General features: G+C 54.0%; 1 protein-coding gene across 1 annotated transcript in view; it reads left to right on the top strand.

Moving 5' to 3' along the window:
• The first annotated feature begins 1,879 nt into the window (after positions 1-1,879).
• The window catches only part of SLC29A4 (solute carrier family 29 member 4), a 236,119-nt gene continuing 231,998 nt past the window's right edge, over positions 1,880-6,000 (top strand). Inside the window, exon 1 of the mRNA XM_073558133.1 lies at positions 1,880-1,964. The gene's annotated coding sequence lies outside the window, so the exon portion shown is untranslated. The remainder of the gene's footprint in view (positions 1,965-6,000) is intronic.

Below are 6,000 nucleotides of genomic sequence, written 5' to 3'. Positions count from 1 at the left end.
TCTAGTGCTCGCCACTGGAACTGCTGTGGTAGGAGAAAACAAATAGATAAAGCACACTGCGTGCGCACAGCACCGCTCTGGCGAACGCCACTAACCACCCAGACTAGGGAGGAAAGCGCTAAACTTGCGCACGGCGCTGCACAGGCTGTGACTTTAACTTGCCGTGGTACGATAGTGGCCTGCAGTGGGCGACACCATCGGACGCTAGTGTGTGCAGAGTACCAGGAGCACAGCCACCCATTGGCGCTGACTCTAACTCAGAATCCCTATAACAACAGACACAACCAAGGGTAGGGGTTTCCAATGAGTCAGTCACCAGATACATGCATCCATCATCATACACACCATGAGCATTTGAGTCTATACTAACGCATGGCCGTGCGGCTATGCGACTCTTTTATAGCAGCGTCCTTCCGGGACCTTCCTAGTGGTCCAATGGGAGCAGCAATAGGACCTGAGCATGTGACCTCAGACCTCCAATGAGAGGACTTCCCACGGGCATGCTCAGTGGACTGAAAGAAGGACTTAGTCCCAGGAGCTGCTCACTATTGCAGGTTACTATAGCTGAACCCTGATTAGCAGAAGTAACCAAGCCAACAGTAGTGGACTGATCAAGAAGCTGAGAAAAACGTCTTTGCTGAGCAGGCTCCTCTGCGGCCGGAGAGGAATGGGAGACTGCAGATGGCAAGGCTCAGGATTCCTGCTGTGCAGAGGCAGGAACCTGACGCCTAACTCTCTGTGCTTTTTTTCTGTCCCCGCTTTCTTTCTCTCTTTTTCTTTCCCCTCTTTTTTTCTCTTTGTTCTTTCTTTCGCTCTGTTTTTTCTCTTTCTTTCCCCTCTTTCTAATCTTTTTCTTTCTCTCTCTCCCCGCTTTCTTTCTCTGTTCTTTCTTTTTTTCTCTTCTTTCTCTATCTGTTCTTTTTTTCTGTCCCCTCTTTCCCTTTCTAATCTTTTTTTCTCTCTGTTCTTTCTTTCACCTCATTCCCCTCTTTGTTTCTTTCCCTCTCTGTTCTTTTTGTTTTCTTTTTTCTCTCTGTTCTTTTCCTCAGTACTAGCCACTGTGCCCATAATGCCAGCCACTGTGCCCTCAGTACCAGTCAGTGTGATCAGCAGTGCTAAATTGGTGCGGATGGTTGGGGCACGGACATGGGTTTGACTAGTTGTGAAATGGGTGTGGTCAGGGGCGTGGCCTAACATTTCCCGCTGCGCACACCGCAGCCTTTGTCCCTCTTTCCCTTCTTCAAAGTTGGGAGGTATGTATAATGGTACTGTACAACGCAGCAGAATCTGCTGCGGACCCACAGGGCCAAATCCGCTGTGGATCCGCAACCTGTGCACATACCCTAAGGATGCTGGCTTAGCTTACATTATGCCCTGAAGGTAGGGCGCTGTTCACACCACGTTCCCAGAATCTGCAGCGTATGGTTATAAACCACAACAATAGTGTCTGAAAAGGTGTCAGTAGTGGGATGAGCACAGGGGTGTCAGTAGTGGGATGAGCACAGGGGTGTCAGTAGTGGGATGAGCACAGGGGTGTCAGTAGTGGGATGAGCACAGGGGTGTCAGTAGTGGGATGAGCACAGGGGTGTCAGTAGTGGGATGAGCACAGGGGTGTCAGTAGTGGGATGAGCACAGGGGTGTCAGTAGTGGGATGAGCACAGGGGTGTCAGTAGTGGGCTGAGCACAGGGGTGTCAGTAGTGGGCTGAGCACAGGTCAGCTAGACGTAGACTGCTGCATGTGGAGCACACTCTCTGTACACACAGGGGCTTCGCCTGCCCAATCTGGCCCACTCCTGCCCGCCATTAGCAGCCCCAGAGACCTGCCGGTGGCCGGTGCCATCATGGGGGAGGCCGGTGCTCTGCAGTCAGTAGGAAGGGAGCATACCAGGAGGCGGGATTAGAGGCGTCTGTTCTCTGCTGCTGCTCAGGAGCCGGGACTGCCGGCGCTGTCCTTTGTGCTGAGGGTAAGACACCGGGAGACTCGTCGTCAGCGCGTCCTCTGCAGGCTGTAGCACGTTCTCGGTAACGGCAGGCTGTGTGTGGCTGTCGGTGACGAGTGGCGTTGTGAAGGCGGCTGATCGCGCCCTAATATGTGGGCGACGCTCAACAGATGGCCGGAGCTGTGCTGCGCGGCCGCTATCTGCCCAGTCCGGCGGGGGCTACCCCCGGGATGGGCGACCGTGCTACACGGAGCCACAGGGCTACGAAGTCTTCGTTGGTTACATCAGGTGTTTGCTGCTTTCTGATGTCCTGCAGAAGATGGAACCGGTGTGAGAGGCGCCTCCTCCGCCCTGTCACAGACGCACCGGCCATACTTGCGAGGAAAGTCACCAGGGCTGATGGGCTGGGAAGGTCCAGGGTCTTCTTTCCCATTGTAGCCTTAGGTGGAACGTGGTTCCAAGCCGGAGCCATGGGCGAGGGTACTCTCACACCCCACACCTTACATGAAGGTGAGGGTCCTTGCTGGGTGTCCGTTACATATAGGTGAGGGTCCTGGCTGGGTGTCCATTACATGATGGTGAGGGTCCTTGCTGGGTGTCCGTTACATATAGGTGAGGGTCCTGGCTGGGTGTCCATTACATGAAGGTGAGGGTCCTTGCTGGGTGTCCGTTACATATAGGTGAGGGTCCTGGCTGGGTGTTGGTTACATGAAGGTGAGGGTCCTGGCTGGGTGTCCATTACATGAAGGTGAGGGTCCTGGTTGGGTGTCTGTTACATATAGGTGAGGGTCCTGGCTGGGTGTTGGTTACATGAAGGTGGGGGTCCTGGTTGGGTGTCTGTTACATAAAGGTGAGGGTCCTGGCGGGGTGTCCATTACATATAGGTGAGGGTCCTGCCTGGGTGTCCTATACATGAAGGTGGGGGTCCTGACTGGGTGTCCATTACATGAAGGTGGGGGTCCTGGCTGGGTGTCCATTACATGAAGGTGGGGGTCCTGCCTGGGTGTCCATTACATAAAGGCGGGGGTCCTGACTGGGTGTCCATTACATGAAGGTGGGGGTCCTGGCTGGGTGTCCTATACATGAAGGTAAGGGGCCTGACTATGTGTCCATCACATAAAGGTGGGAGTCCTGGCTGGGTGTCCTATACATGAAGGTGGCGGTCCTGGCTATGTGTCCATCACATAAAGGTGGGAGTCCTGGCTGGGTGTCCATTACATAAAGGTGAGAGTCCTGGCTGGGTGTCCATTACATGAAGGTGGGGGTCCTGGCTGGGAGTCTGTTACATATAGGTGAGTGTTCTGGCTGCTTGCCCATTACATAAAGGTGAGGGTCCTGGCTGGGTGTTGGTTACATGAAGGTGAGGGTCCTTGCTGTCTGTTACATAAAGGTGAGGGTCCTGGCTGGGTGTCTGTTACATATAGGTGGAGGTCCTGGCTGGGTGTCCATTACATGTAGGTAAGGGTCCTGGCTGTTTGTCCATTACATGTAGGTGAGGGTCCTGACTGGGTGTGCATTACATGTAGGTGAGGGTCCTGGCTGGGCGTCCATTACATATAGTTGAGGGTCCTGGCTGGGTGTCGGTTACATGAAGGTGAGGGTCCTGGCTGGGAGTCTGTTACATATAGGTGAGTGTTCTGGCTGCTTGCCCATTACATAAAGGTGAGGGTCCTGGCTGGGTGTTGGTTACATGAAGGTGAGGGTCCTGGCTGTCTGTTACATAAAGGTGAGGGTCCTGGTTGGGTGTCTGTTACATATAGGTGAGGGTCCTGGCGGGGTGTCCATTACATATAGGTGAGGGTCCTGACTGTGTGTCCATTACATGAAGGTGGGGGTCCTGGCTGGGTGTCCGATGCAATAAGTTGTGGGTCCTGGCTGGGTGTCCTATACATGAAGGTGGGGGTCCTGGCTATGTATCCATCACATAAAGGTGGGAGTCCTGGCTGGGTGTCCATTACATAAAGGTGAGAGTCCTGGCTGGGTGTCAATTACATGAAGGTGGGGGTCCTGGCTGGGAGTCTGTTACATATAGGTGAGGGTCCTGGCTGGGTGTCCATTACATGAAGGTGGGGGTCCTGGCTGGGTGTCCGATACATGAAGTTGGGGGTCCTGGCTGGGTGTCCGATACATGAAGGTGGGGGTCCTGACTGGGTGTCCGATACATGAAGGTGGGGGGTCCTGGTTGGGTGTCCGTTACATATAGGTGAGGGTCCTGGCTGGGTGTCCATTACATGAAGGTAAGGGTCCTGGCTGGGTGTTTGTTACATGAAGGTGAGGGTCCTGGCTGTCTGTTACATATAGGTGGGGGTCCTGGTTGGGTGTCCATTACATATAGGTGAGGGTCCTGGCTGGGTGTCCATTACATAAAGGTGAGGGTCCTGGCTGGGTGTCTGTTACATATAGGTGAGGGTCCTGGCAGGGTGTCCATTACATATAGGTGAGGGTCCTGGCTGGGTGTCCATTACATAAAGGTGGGAGTCCTGGCTGGGTGTCCATTACATGAAGGTTGGGGTCCTGGCTGGGTGTCCATTACATGAAGGTGGGGGTCCTGGCTGGGTGTCTGTTATATATAGTTGAGGGTCTTGGCTGGGTGTAAATTACATGAAGGTGGAGGTCCTGGCTGGGTGCCCATTACATGAAGGTGGGGGTCCTGGCTGGGTGTCCATTACATGAAGGTGGGGGTCCTGGCTGGGTGTCCATTACATGTAGGTGGGGGTACTGGCTGGGTGTCCAATACATGAAGGTGGGGGTCCTGGCTGGGTGTCCGATACATGAAGGTGGGGTTCCTGGCTGGGTGTTTGTTACATGAAGGTGAGGGTCCTGGCTGGGTGTCTATTACATATAGGTGGGGGTCCTGGCTGGGTTTCTGTTACATATATGTGGGGGTCCTGGCTGGGTGTCCGAAACATATAGGTGGGGTACCTGGCTGGGTGTTCATTACATGAAGGTTGGGGTCCTGGCTGTCTGTTACATAAAGGTGAGGGTCCTGGCTGGGTGTCTGTTACATATAGGTGGAGGTCCTGGCTGGGTGTCCTTTACATGTAGGTAAGGGTCCTGGCTGTTTGTCCATTACATATAGGTGAGGGTCCTGGCTGGGTGTCCATTACATGTAGGTGAGGGTCCTGGCTGGGCGTCCATTACATATAGTTGAGGGTCCTGGCTGGGTGTTGGTTACATGAAGGTGAGGGTCCTGGCTGTCTGTTACATAAAGGTGAGGGTCCTGGCTGGGTGTCTGTTACATATAGGTGGAGGTCCTGGCTGGGTGTCCATTACATGTAGGTGAGGGTCCTGACTGGGTGTGCATTACATAAAGGTGAGGGTCCTGGTTGGGTGTCTGTTACATATAGGTGAGGGTCCTGTCTGGGTGTTGGTTACATGAAGGTGAGGGTCCTGGCTGTCTGTTACATAAAGGTGAGGGTCCTGGCTGGGTGTCTGTTACATATAGGTGGAGGTCCTGGCTGGGTGTCCATTACATGTAGGTGAGGGTCCTGGCTGGGTGTGCATTACATAAAGGTGAGGGTCCTGGTTGGGTGTCTGTTACATATAGGTGAGGGTCCTGGCGGGGTGTCCATTACATATAGGTGAGGGTCCTGACTGTGTGTCCATTACATGAAGGTGGGGGTCCTGGCTGGGTGTCCGATGCAATAAGTTGTGGGTCCTGGCTGGGTGTCCTATACGTGAAGGTGGGGGTCCTGACTATGTGTCCATCACATAAAGGTGGGAGTCCTGGCTGGGTGTCCATTACATAAAGGTGAGAGTCCTGGCTGGGTGTCCATTACATGAAGGTGGGGGTCCTGGCTGGGAGTCTGTTACATATAGGTGAGGGTCCTGGCTGGGTGTCCATTACATGAAGGTGGGGGTCCTGGCTGGGTGTCCGATACATGAAGTTGGGGGTCCTGGCTGGGTGTCCGATACATGAAGGTGGGGGTCCTGACTGGGTGTCCGATACATGAAGGTGGGGGGTCCTGGTTGGGTGTCCGTTACAAATAGGTGAGGGTCCTGGCTGGGTGTCCATTACATGAAGGTAAGGGTCCTGGCTGGGTGTTTGTTACATGAAGGT

This window comes from Dendrobates tinctorius, unplaced genomic scaffold (assembly GCF_039654945.1).
Source record: "Dendrobates tinctorius isolate UK_male_01 unplaced genomic scaffold, ASM3965494v1 ptg000254l, whole genome shotgun sequence".
NCBI lineage: Eukaryota > Metazoa > Chordata > Amphibia > Anura > Dendrobatidae > Dendrobates > Dendrobates tinctorius.
Note: the sequence above shows the minus strand (reverse complement) of the source record. Positions and strands in the feature narration are given on the sequence as shown.